This window comes from Protopterus annectens, chromosome 1.part1 (assembly GCF_019279795.1).
Source record: "Protopterus annectens isolate FY-2018-M chromosome 1.part1, PAN1.0, whole genome shotgun sequence".
In the NCBI taxonomy this organism is placed as follows: Eukaryota; Metazoa; Chordata; order Ceratodontiformes; family Protopteridae; genus Protopterus; species Protopterus annectens.
In genome coordinates this window covers 1,316,174,697-1,316,188,153 of record NC_056726.1, presented here as the reverse complement: position 1 = coordinate 1,316,188,153, position 13,457 = coordinate 1,316,174,697, and positions in this window count along the sequence as shown.

The window sequence follows — 13,457 nt, the reverse complement described above, 5'->3', positions numbered from 1 at the left end:
TATGTCATCCAACTCCAAGGAAATTATAGTCCTGCTGTACTCAGCCCTCATTAGACCAGTAATCAAGTACAGAGCACTTTTTGGCATATACTTGACTAGGCACTTACAGCATCTGGTTGGAAACAACATCAACTATGCGGACCAACTAAAAGTTCTATCCCTTTACTCTGTCTCCTTCTGACTATTAAGGAGTGACCTATCCCTCACCTACAAGGCACTCACAAATCCAGCTCTGATGGAATTGCATTTGAAGAGGCCTTGTGGAGGGCTCTGTTTAATGTGACTAGGAAGCCTGTTACAAAGAAAGGACAATCTTTGAGACACATACCTGTCCCTCCAATGGTGACTTTTTTACGCTGCATATGAGGTTTTGTCCCTAGAGCAGATAATCCTGATGCTATTTGTTTTGTAGATGTACAGTATATCTGAGTGGGACTGGGAGATACTCTGTAGGAAGTCACTTCTCAGCAGTCTGTAAGAGACTTAGTATAGCAATAGGGCTTTGAGGTGTTCCATGTAGGACACGTTGTTTATGTCCTGTATTCTTTTTGTGAGAAACCTCTGTGGATGTTCTAGTTGTTTTGTATGCCTGCTGAGGTACATACCACAGGAGATTTTGTACTCAGTGACTAATTGGTCTAATGAGGGCTGAGTACAAAGGAAGAATTACATCATTTGACCTAGATGCCATAACCTTGCTTATAAGCTGAGCAACATAGAACGATTTCCTTACTACTATAGACACATGATAGTCAAAGGCTAGGTTGCTGTAAGTTTATAGGTTCATAGGTCGGTACTAGGCTATTGGCCCTAGGGCCTATACAAGCCTAGCCATAACAATTCCCTGGCTATTTCTTCCCACACTATTTACTTCCCTGGACCCCTGTCTAGCAAGGCGACTAACGTGATCCCCGGGGTGAATTTCATTTCTCCCATCCAATCATCAAGGTTCCTTTTGAAGAGGGCCAAAGAGGTGCTCTGCCTGACATGTATGGACAGTCTATTCCAGAGTCTGGGAAGTCTCTGGGTCAGAAACCTATCCCTCCAGCATGTTTTGTTTATTGTGATGACAAGGTTTAGATCCCTGGAGCATGTGGCTCTGAGGGATTGGGATTTCTTTAAGTGTAACATGTCCAACAGCTCTGGGATTGACATGGCCTTGTATGTTAAGCAGAGATCGCCTCAGAGTAGACGATATGTGACAGAGTATAGCTGGAGTTTTTAAAGGTGGCCAGCATAGGGCATCTGCTTTAGGCCTGTGATTCTTTTAGTGAGGTATTTCTGCAGCCTTTCGAGTAGTTGCAGATGTTTTGAGAGGTACATACCAATTGGGGCATTGCATTCTATAATGGGTCTAATGAGGGATGAGTACAGTGGGACAATGACCTCCTTTTTTCTGGATGAAAAGCCCTTAGTGATGAGGTGTGCCACAAAGAATGATTTCCTGACTGTTGTGGGGATTTGGTTATTGAAGGTGAGACCACTGTCCCCTGTGTCCCTAAGTCTCTTATCATACTTTCGGTGTTTAGTGTACTGACACCTATGTGGTAATTCATGGGTACATGTTTTTTTCCAAACAGGATAACTATACATTTCTTGGCATTGAGCTTGAGCCCATGGCTTTGGCACCAAGCATCTGTTTCTGGAAGGCTCTTTTGTAGAGTATCCACATCATTTGGGGATTCAATAATGGCTCCCAGTTTGCAGTCATCTGCGAACTTTGTTAGCTAGAGTCCCTTAGTGTTGGGCTGTACTTCAGAGAAGTAGATGCCAAACAAGCGAGGTCCCAGGACTGAACCCTGAGGTACTCCACTTGTCACTTGTCTGGAGCTGGATTTGGAGTCATCTACTTTTACAGTATGGGTTCTGTCAGTAAGCCAGTTGGCAACCCATCGAGTGATGTAGGGATTAATGCCCAGTTTAATAAGTTTATCTATGATTCCAGAGTGGGGGATGGTGTCAAAGGCCTTGGCGAGGTCCAGATAGCGTGTGTGGACTGCCTTACCCTCGTCCATGGCTCTGGAGACTGATTTGAAGAAGTCAATCAGGTTCAGGAGAAAAGATCGGCCCTTCACGAACCCAGACTTTGTGGGGTCCAGTGTTTGAAGGTTGCCAATGTCTTTGTTTATAAGTTCCATGATAATATGTTCCATGGCCTTGCAGAACAGGCTCATCAGACTGATGGGGCTGTAGTTCCCGGAATCCAAGGTGGATCCCTCCTTGTGGAGTTGGATAACTGTAACTGTGCGCCACTAAGTGGGCACGAAGCCTGAGGTGAGGGTATGATTAAACATGACACTTAGGTGAGGTGCCAGTTCATTTTGCAGTTCATGTAGTACACAGCCCAGGATGTCATCTGGTCCCATGGATGCTGTATTCTTAGCTTTGAGAGTGTATTTTTTACCTGTGTGGCCATTATTACCGGAATTTGGCAATCTTCCGGTATTGAGATGGGCCATTTAGGGGGTGAGGGGGGGGGGTGAAGTTGACACTGAATTGATCTGCCAGGATATTGGCAATATCCTTGGGATAAGTATATTTAATGCCATTCTGTTGTAGCTCAGAGCAGATCTGAGCATTGCCATTTAGATTCTTGACATAGTTATAGAATGCCTTGTGGTTGTCTTTGGAATCCTTGGCAATTTTATTTTCGTAATTAGCTTTGGAAGATTTTATGAGGGATCTCAGCTTCTTACTGAGGCTGGTAAGGGAGTTTTTTTGCATCCTGGGATTTTCCTCTTTTCTGCAACAGTTTCTTCCTTTTGTTGTAGAGGTGTTTATGGCAGGGGACCACCAAATTGGCTTCCTTTTGTGGAGGAGAGCATCTTGGTTCTATGTGGGATGGCATGATTCATGCATGAGTGGATGTGCTCATACAGTGCCTTAGTGTAGGACTCAGCAGTCGAACTTTCAGTTCCCGTCTGCATGGGTGTCATGAAGTTTGTAACTTCTGACTTGAGTAGCATGAAGTTGGCTTTGGAGAAGTTTTTTATGGAGGTTTCCTTACTGGCAGGTTTCCTTACTGTATACACATGTTCCCCAAATCCCTGACTACTGGGTCTACTGTTAGGGGTGTAATACCAATATTGTAGTTTCCTGGGGTAGCTGTCTTCCCAAAGGATACTACTGTGGATTTCTTGGCATTGAGTTTAAGACCATGGCTCTGGCAACTGTTATTGGTCTGTGTCAGGCCTTCTTTTAGGGTATTTGTCTACTGGGGGATTCTCTGACTGTGCCTATTTGCAGTCATCTGCAAACTTGGTCAGCCAGAGGCCCTTGATGCTGCCCTTGGCTTCAGAGACGTAGATGCCAAAAAGGGTCAGCCTCAGCACTGGTCATTTATGGACTCCTCTAATGACTACTATCTTTCTGGAGGCAGAATCCCTTATCCTAACTTCTTTGGTCCTATCTGTCAGCCAGTTGGCTGCTGAATGGGTGACATAGGGGAATTGTTTTGAATACTTTGGCCAGGTCAGGGTAAGCAGCATGCAGAGTTTTGCCCTTGTCCTTTGATTTGGTGACCTTCTTGAAGAAGTCCTGCAGGTTGAGTATGCATGACCTGCCCTTGACAAAATCAAACTGGGCTCAATCCAGTGTCTGAATGTTTCCTATGTCATTGCTAATCATTTCTATGACAATTATTTTCATTGCTTTGCATATGAGACTAGTTAGACTTATGGGTGTTTAGTTATCTGGGTCACTGGATGGCCCGCCCTTGTGCAGAGAGATGACAGTGGCAGCTCTCCATTCACTTGTCATGGAGTCTGTCTGGAGGCTATGGTTAAATAATGATTCTAGTAGTCCTGGTAGATCATGTTTTATGCTATTAAGTAGACATCCTGGGATATTATCGGGGACCATCAATGCAGTATTCAAGTGCATTGAGGACCTGTTCCTTAGTAATAGTTTGGGGTGTTTTGGATGAGAGTATTTCCTTGGGGGTGTCAGGGGAAGGAAAGGATAAAATTGGAGCAAAATATGTCAGCCAGTAGATTTGCTATATCTTCCAGTTTAGCATAGGTGGCTCTGTTTGCAACTGGCACATTACGGTGTACTGCCTTTGAGGTTGTGGGCAGATCTGAAAAAATGCCTTGTGATTGTGCTTGGTCTGGGAGGCTAGTTTTACCTCAAATTTGGCTTCAGTATACTTGATTAGCCCCCTGCAGTGCTTGCTTAGATTAATATGGGAGTTTTTACATTTAGGAGTATTACACTTCCTAATTTTTTGCCATGATTTTCTTTCTTTTGTTATACAACCTGTTGATGCTGGAATTCCACCAGTGTGGCTTTTTTTTAGTCTGTTCTTTGCTTATTCCAGGTAAGTACAGCTTTTTTGAAGCAGCTGTTAAAATATATATACAGGGTTTCTGTGAACAATTTTGTATAGGTAATGGTGTTCTCAGTATTTAGTGGGGCTTGAAATTTTCTCTGAGTGTCACTTAATAGTAGGAAGTTTGCCTTAGACTAATTCCTTATAGTTCCAGGGTTAGCTGGGGTCCCGGGTTTTATTTTTATTTCAAAGGAGACATCTTTACAGACCAAACTGACCAGTGAGAATATTACTCTAGGGAGGCACAACATTTTCCCATGTTTGTGAGGACCAGGAAAAGGAAGTTAGCATTTCCAATTGGTGTACAGATTAGCTGGTCCAGGGTGTTTGTGTTTACAAAGTCCAGGAATTTCTGGGCCTGCATGTTTGTGGGTCATGTATAATTCCCATTTTATAGTGAGATAAAATCACCCATAAATATGCTGTTGGCTTGAATGTGGAGTGTCTTCAGTACATTTAAGTATGTGCTATTGATTTCCTGTGTCATAAAATGCAGGAATAGAAGAACGTACTAGGAAATTGAACATGGGGACCATAAGATGTCTAGCCATATTCTTCTTTAAGCAGACCTCTTTCAATCAATTAATAGTGCTCACCTCCCATACTGAGCTTGGCTGTATATGATAGTCTTGGTGTAAATTTTTGTCTACCTATAGAGGGGAACCTGCAGCTTGCAATGTTATAGTAGAAGCCTTTGCCTGTGGTAATTTGGACAATGAGAATCTTAAACATATCATGCTGTTTGACCAATCTTGAGGTGTGTTTGATATTGATGTAAATTGAGACACCTCCACTTTTTGTTCCTACCTGTGCGGTAGCTGGTCTAAATATGTAGAAGTCATTATAATCCTACACTGCCAGGGTGCTCTCTGCAGCATTAAACCATCTATTAGTAACTGCAGAGATGTTTGCATTATCCATAGTAAGGAGAACTTATAGGGAGTGGAGTTTCTTGTTTAGATTCCTGACATTAAGCAGTAATACCTTTATATTTTCTTGGGCTGGTTTTGCTATGTTGGAAAGTTTATCAGGTTGGCAATGCCTAAAAAAGGCACTATGGGGATGAACAAGGTTTATCCAATAGTTGAAAGTCTAGTGGAGACAGATGCAGACCATCCCTGGCAAAGCAACATGGTCTGTAAATATATCCTCCCAGGCTTGCAAAACATTGTACTTTCTTTGAATGACAGCAAAATCTATACCATTTATTAAGGTCAATTATCTTCTGTTCATATTGTGGCAATATCCTTGGAAAAGGTAGAATGCTGCCCAGTGCTAGGTTTGAGAGATCCATCATGTCTCTCTTCATATAGTCCAGGAAGGTGCATGTCAGGTCATTAAAACACACACATGGACTATGACTGAGTCATAGTGATTGTTGTGGTTCAATGACCTGAGAGGTGTGCATGATTTGGTGGATCATAGCCCATGATAATCAACTGACCCTGGCTTTCCCCTTACTCAGCTGGTGGGTGGGGCATCTGTGCATTTCACAATGAAGCCTCCTGTGACCAAAATGTTGGGCTGTGTGGTAGTCTGCCTTTTAAAATTAGAAGCTCAGATGACATGAGATGTATGTGTCATGATGGCTGTTGTTTTGTATAGTGTGTTTGACATTGCTGAGGATATTTATTTATTTAATTTATTTTTTATTTAACATTTGTTGACCGGGAATGTCCGACTAGGTTCCACAGAGCCTGTTTTCAGCGGTGGCCCGGGGAGAAATGCTCCAGTGTTGCTTTATTGTAAGTGCAACATCTTGGAGGCCTTTGAGGGTTAGGAAGATTTCAGTTAAGAGCCACAGCATGTGTGGGTCTATGTGCCTGGTCAATACTATGTATGGTGGGTGTAGTGTGCACGTTTCTGACAACCTGTTTGGTATTATAAGTGCTTGTAATTGAGTGCCTTGCTTCCAATGACATTGTATATCTACATTGTTCACATATTGTGTCAGTTTGTTTAAGAATTAGGTGGTTGTCAGTAAATGAGAAACAACTGCTATATTGCCTCAGGATGCCCATGTCCACTTATCAGGCTGCAGGGATAGAAGAAAGTGCTTATCCATGGTTATAGACCCTTATTATATGATCTACAAGGGGATGGCACAACAAGGATTTTCAGCTTACTCGTCTGGGTGTTGTAAGAGTATAGAGTACTATCAGGGCTATCTAAGGCTAAAGTCATGGGGCAGTACTGTGCAATGTGCAGACTAATTGGTAATTCTGTAACTAAGTACTGGGGATATTTCAGAGGTAGCTTTGTAGGGGAAATTTCAATTCTAAGTGCCTGCGTCAATAAAGGGTACTGCTAAATGCACCTGCTCAATGCCAAGCCTCATGCAAATGTAATGCCTTTATACAGGCACAGAAAACCAGTAATCAAGCAACATAGCCTTCTGGTTAAGCATAATATAAGGTTTGCTCAGTGAATTTCAGCAGATAATGAGACCAGGCTCCCCCACACTGCTACTATAGTGTAGACCTAACCCTTCTAACTTTAAACCACTAGAAGAGCCTAGAAGTGCAGTAAATAATACATTTAAACAGTAATCCAAGCCTGTGTGCCTTCTTTTACTCTTTCCAGAACTTTCTGAAGTGTCTTTGATCTCTGAAATGCTATAGTGTATCATATGTTTTTTAATCCTTTTTTTTACCATGTAATGATATTTTTTTGTATACGTTTTTGTTTGTATTTGGGTGGAGCTTTTCTCCCCGGGCCTCTACTGAAAATGGATATATATCCAGCTAGACTAGCCCAGTTAACAAATGCAAAATAAATAAATAAATAAATAAATATGTTATCTGGTCCCATGCAAGTAGTGTTGTTGGCCTTGGAAAGTGATTTAAAGATAATGTGCAGCAGTTTTCTCTTACCCAAAAAACGACCGGAATGTTTGCTGGTTTCATACAGTCGCAATTCACCATTTCATGCATGCGGACACCAATAAAAAAAGTATTTAATCACTTTTTTATTTGTCTTCAAAAAAGTAAACATTCCAATTAGCTTGACCCATGTCATCAGATTTGAGGTTGGGATTTCAGCCTTTTCTTACCTCAACAGTCTTGTGGGAAACAAAATGAAAGAAAATCAACTAGCTAAAAAAACTGAAAGACTTTCGACCATCAAAATGACGTACTACTTAATGGATACACAAAGCGGTATTCATTATGTATTATTAATGACGTAATACTTAATGGATACACAAAGCGGTATTCATTATGCATTATTAATGAAGTAATACTTAATGGATACACAAAGCGGTATTCATTATGCATTATTGATGTAATACTTAATGGATACACAAAGCGGTATTCATTATGCATTATTAATGACATAATACTTAATAGATACACAAAACGGTATTCATTATGCATTATTAATGATGTAATACTTAATGGATACACAAAGCGGTATTCATTATGCATTATTAATGACGTAATACTTAATGGATACACAAAGCGGTATTCATTATGCATTATTAATGACGTAATACTTAATCGATACACAAAGCGGTATTCATTATGCACTATTAATGACGTAATACTTAATGGATACACAAAGCGGTATTCATTATGCATTATTAATGACGTAATACTTATTGGATACACAAAGCGGTATTCATTATGCATTACTTTGATTCCAGTAGCCTTCTACAACTTTAGTTTTAACATCCAGTAGGTGGTTTTGTTTGAGATTGAGAAGAAAAAAAAAGATGTACCCAGTTTTGCATCTCCTCTTGTAAATTACATATCCTGGGTGTGTCAGTGCTAAATGATGGCAGCAACTTTAAATTCATATCAAGTTTTCAGGAGGCAAAAGCTTACACAGGAAAGCTTCCACCCCCAACTGCATATCACAAAGTAACGCCCATCACAGCTGATCCTACACAGAGATTACAGTGCCTGCCATGACAGTGTTGTTTCTCAGTAGTCCTATTTTCACACAAGACTTTGTCCTGACCAATATGTTAAAATACTATTAGAATAGCCACTAGCCACCACCAAACTTCCTGAAATGGTGAAAACTGAATGCGGATAATGCATTCAGTTTCATCAATATACAAATGATTTTTAATGACTTGCTCTTGGAAGATTTGCAGGGGGAGGAGTATGTGTAGGAGTGTGATTCAGGAATACTGGAGATGAGAGGCGGGTGAAGGTTGAGCTAAATTTATTTGCTGATAGATTGGGTGTGTCCCCAGGGTCAGAGTATGTGATACCTTTTATTATTAGCTCTGTACAATGATGAACATTGTTCTTGAGGTTCCTAATGTAGCTAAAGAAGGTTTTGAGGTTATCCTTTACATGGGTGGCTATTTTACCTCATATTTGGAATTGATTGATTTGATCTGGGTCCAGAGATTCTTGTTTAGTTTTGCCAGAGTGTTTTTTTGTATCTTGAATGTTAGATTTATTTTTGCATGTAATTAGTTTTTTTCTTTTATTATAGACCCTGCTTATATTAGGGTTCCACCAAAGGGGTTTATTATTTAATTTGTTGTTGTATTTACTTCTGTGGGGGGATGAATGCATATATGCAGGTATTTACATATTTGCAGAATTTGGCAAAAAAGGATTCTACATACAAGTGGGGTCGTCAAAATGGGCAGGGCTTTTGAATTTAGCCAGGTTGTCACTCAGTTTTAGTAGATTAGCTTTCAGGTAATCATTAAACATTGATGTATTGGAAAATGATTCAGGCTCATGGTGAGCCTGACTGATTTTTGATCTGATTTTACCAGGGAAGTAGCTACAATTGGCAGGGAGCAAGACTGTCCACTACTGGGCAGGACAAAGCCCTTGATTGTTTCTCCACTAGTTAGGTCATATACATTTTCCAGTCCATAGTGTTTGGTTTAATTATAGTGACTCCATACTAGTTAAGTAGGAGGTATGAGCCATGGAGGGCATGGAAGGCATTGTATAACTGCTATGATATGACAAAGGGTTTTGTTGATATGTTGGACATGAAGGAGTTCCTGGTTATTATGTTGTCTAATGACTCCGGGGTTGAAATGGTTCTTTAAGAATATGGTGACAACTCCATATTTAGTTTCTTCACCTATATCAGTGGGCCAGAACATGTGATGCACATTGAAACCTTGCACTGATGGAGCACTTTTGTTGGTCTTGAACCAGACTCTGTGATGATGTATATGTCTATGTTTTCCAAGCAAAGGAATGCTTGTAGTGAGTGGAGTTTTTTTTAAGCTCCTAACATTGAACAGCAATAATGTTATGTTTTCCAGATTCTGTTTTGTTATGTTGAAACTTTTAGATGATGGATTTTGCTTTAAAAAGGCACCATGGGTTTGGACAAAGATTTAGCCAATATATGATAGCCTTGGGGAGAGAGATACAGGCCATCCCTGCCAAAGAGTTTGGACCATCTGCCATCTCCTCTCAGGCTAATATATATTGTACTCTCTTTGAATGACACCAGAAGCTAAGCCAATTGTTGAAGTCAATAATCATTTGTTCACGTTGCATCATCATTCTTTGTGATTGTAGTATGCTGCTCAAGGCCATGTTTGCACAAGCCTGGGGCACATATTCCAAGAGCTCCATCATTTCTCTCTTTATATAGTCCAGAGATTTATGCGTGAAATCATTTATACCCACATGTACTTTTAGTGCAAGGACTTGAGTGCTTGCATGATTTGGCAAATCCTAGCACCTGATTAGACAGTTGACCATGGATCTCACCTTGCATGACCTGGTGAGTGGTGCATTGATGTGCCCGGCTATGGAGTCGCCTATGACTTAGATATTGTATTGTATTGTAATGATTTGTTTGGAAGTTTGCCTTATGGGCTTATGGAATGAGTCGGTGAGACTCCTAGAAATATGTTTCACAGTGACTGCATTGTTACTTAACTGAAGTGTTATATAACTACTACTGCTGCGGTTGCCGTCTAACAGTATTTGATTTTGAACTGGATTTATTAATTTGTGGTTTGGTACACTATTTTTTCACTTGCAGTACAGTTTGTTTTATTATAAATTTTGTTTTACCTCAACGACTTTTTCTTCTTGGAGTTTTAAAGATTGTTTTGCTAGGGTCAGCTTGAAAACAGTTCCTGTTCCATTCACTGACTGAAAAGGAATGCACTCTAACTAATAAGTGGAAGGAGCTGAAATATCAGATTCTTTTTAACTACACATATTTAGCTGCATTATTATTTAGTGTGCTGTGTGACTGCTGCTGTTGTCTGACCGCATTTGATTTTTTTCCTAGACACTCATCCCATCCCTGTTGTGCTTTTAAACTTGGTGGCTTTGAGCTGCCCACTCCTACTATAAATTTGACTTTGGTGCTCTTTCCAGTCTCATTTCATCTGCTCATTCTACTGATAGATGAACTGGGAATCCTCTTCTTAGACTCTTAAAGTTTGAATTATCTTCTGTTTCATATATACCATTCCCACTCACTATGTACACATTGCAAATTTCAGAATATTAATCCTTTTCCCATCTTACTTTTGAAATCCGTAACATCACTCATCCACCTAGGAACTGCTTCACGGGAATACGCTTGTGATTACTGCTTCTGTTTTGCGTATGGTGAAAGAAAAATCAGGGGATCATTATTTCCTAGCATTCCTAGAGATTATCAATTACTGAAAAGCTGGACAATTGCTTCTTAGGAGCCAGTTTGGGATTACTGCTACTGCTTTGCTCCTGGGGAGAGAAGGAGCAGAGGGACATTGGTTCCTGCTGGCCTCTTATAGGGTAATGTATATGGGACTTCACTGAATAATCTGGATGCAGTTTTGTTAAGAACTTTATCAGGACTTTGTGTAGCTTAATTTTCTATTACATTCAACTGCTGTAAATTCAATCCAGGGTATCTACGAAGAGAAACCAATGTCAAGTGTACTAAACCCATCAGCATATGGGTTAATACTATTTCTCAGGTTTGGGACTGGTGCTGCTCTTTACTTCTGGTGAGAGAAGGAATAAAGTTCACTTTAAATCATTTCGGAGTGCTGTTATTTTTGCCACTGCGTTTAAAATGTTGAACTCTGCATTCCTACTTATTTTAAGTGTTTTCTGCTTGAGTTACTGTGTGAGTTGATTATTTCCTGCACCTTTGGCTTGGATTATATGGAAAATAAAGCGCTTTTTGTTTATGTTAAATCATAAACTTCTTCAGTTTATATATCTATACCTGAAGAAGTTTATGATTTAACATAAACGAAAAGCGCTTTATTTTATACCAGTGGTTTTAGTGTGTGCCTTCTTTTACTCTTTCCAGCACTTTTTGGTTTTGTCAGTTGGTTATACCGTTTGTGTTTCAACACTTCAGAAAGTTAACATAGAACATAATCTTGCTTAAAAAGGTGAAATAGATGCACTCTAGTAAGAGTTAAGTACAATAATTTACATCAGAATTGAGGGATTTAAGCAATACATTGCGTATAGTTTGGTTTAGTGATAGTCTTAGTTACAAGACTAATTATTAAATGTTAGGAAGAAGGTAGAAGAGGAGAAAAACAGGGTATAGGTGTTGATTAGTCAGGTTTACTACAAGGACATAGCCAGTGACTTTGGAGGTGATTTTTGAGCTTTTGTTTGAAGAGTGGCAATGATGTAGTTAGTGTTATATCACTAGGTAGCAGATTCCAGTTCCTTCCTGCTATATTAGTAAAAGAGTCACCAGCTGTGTTATTAGACTATCATATCATGCTGTCTACTGGTCAGATGGAAAAATGATCTGTCAGATCCCCTACTGAAACTATTCAATATCAGCCTCAAAACAGGCTTCATACTTAATGAATGGGAAACAGCTACTATCATCCCCTTGCACAAAAGTGGGACTAAAACAGACCTAGGAAATTATAGACTCATAAGCCTGACCAGCCTCATCTGTAAGGTTATGCGGAGAATTTTTACGGAATTAATAAATAAGGATATTGGTAATCTTCAGAGTCTTGAATAAAGCCAGCTCAGATTCAACAAGGGCAGATCCTGCCTACTTAACCTAGATGACTTTGAAAAAGTTACTGAAGCAATGGATGCCTGCAGATCAGTACACACTGCATATAGACCTTAATAAACAAAAATGTGCACAGCACAGTTACCAAAATAAAATAAGAAAAATGTGATAAAATCCAGCACTGGCAGAAAACAGGTTGACTTCTTTATTCTAATAAAAACATATCAAAACCACAATGATGAGCCCTTTCGTCTTGACCACAAGACTTCATCAGATAACCACACATGTTAATAATAGTCCTTAAATATCATCTCAGATAGTTTAATTAGTGATTCATTTACACTTTTAACCCTTCCTAAACTGTTACCCGTAAAAAGTAATGTCTTTATTAAAACAACAAGTAACTTTCTTAATATAGCTCACAAATGTAGAAAACGATTGTCAATGTTTACAGTGTAAAAATTTAATTTACTGATATCATAGGAAAATAAAAATAATATTAAACAGTATTAAATAAAATAACTTTTTTTTACTTAATGAAAAAATATGTATAGGTATGTATGTTACTTAGTTAGTAATTTCAGCCTTCAAAAGTTCCAAATAAGTAGTACACCTGAATGCATACCTACACCAAAGCTTCTCTTTCAGAATAGGTTTGAGGGATACAAAGTCATTGATACCAGGGGTGAGATGGAATTCAACCTTAACTACCACAACAATTCTTTTTTAATTAATGTTGTCTTCCAGTCACCACCCTTGGGATTTTGTTTGATTATTTCTAAAATCCCAAATCTAAACTTCGTAAAACTGGTACATATAATGGAATGTTTAAAAAGAGCGCACTTCTCTTTTTTATTTTTTATGTCATTCAAATTTTCATATATTCTAATTTTTAAAGCTCTGTCAGTCTTACATATGTAAAAGGCATCACATCCTTCACATTTAGTGAGCTAGATTAGCCTACTGGTATGGCAATTCCCTTTTCTAAAATAAGCCTTATTACCCAATCCATTATTCAAGGTTAGATGTACAACCTCTATAGTAAAGGGACATGCATACCACATGGGATGGTTCCCCCATTGAACAGTTTATTGCTAGTTATAGCCTGTTCAAATATTTGTTTGAAATTTCTTCCCCTTTTGTATGTAAACACTAGTTCTTTTCCTAACACTTTATACACATCTTTGCT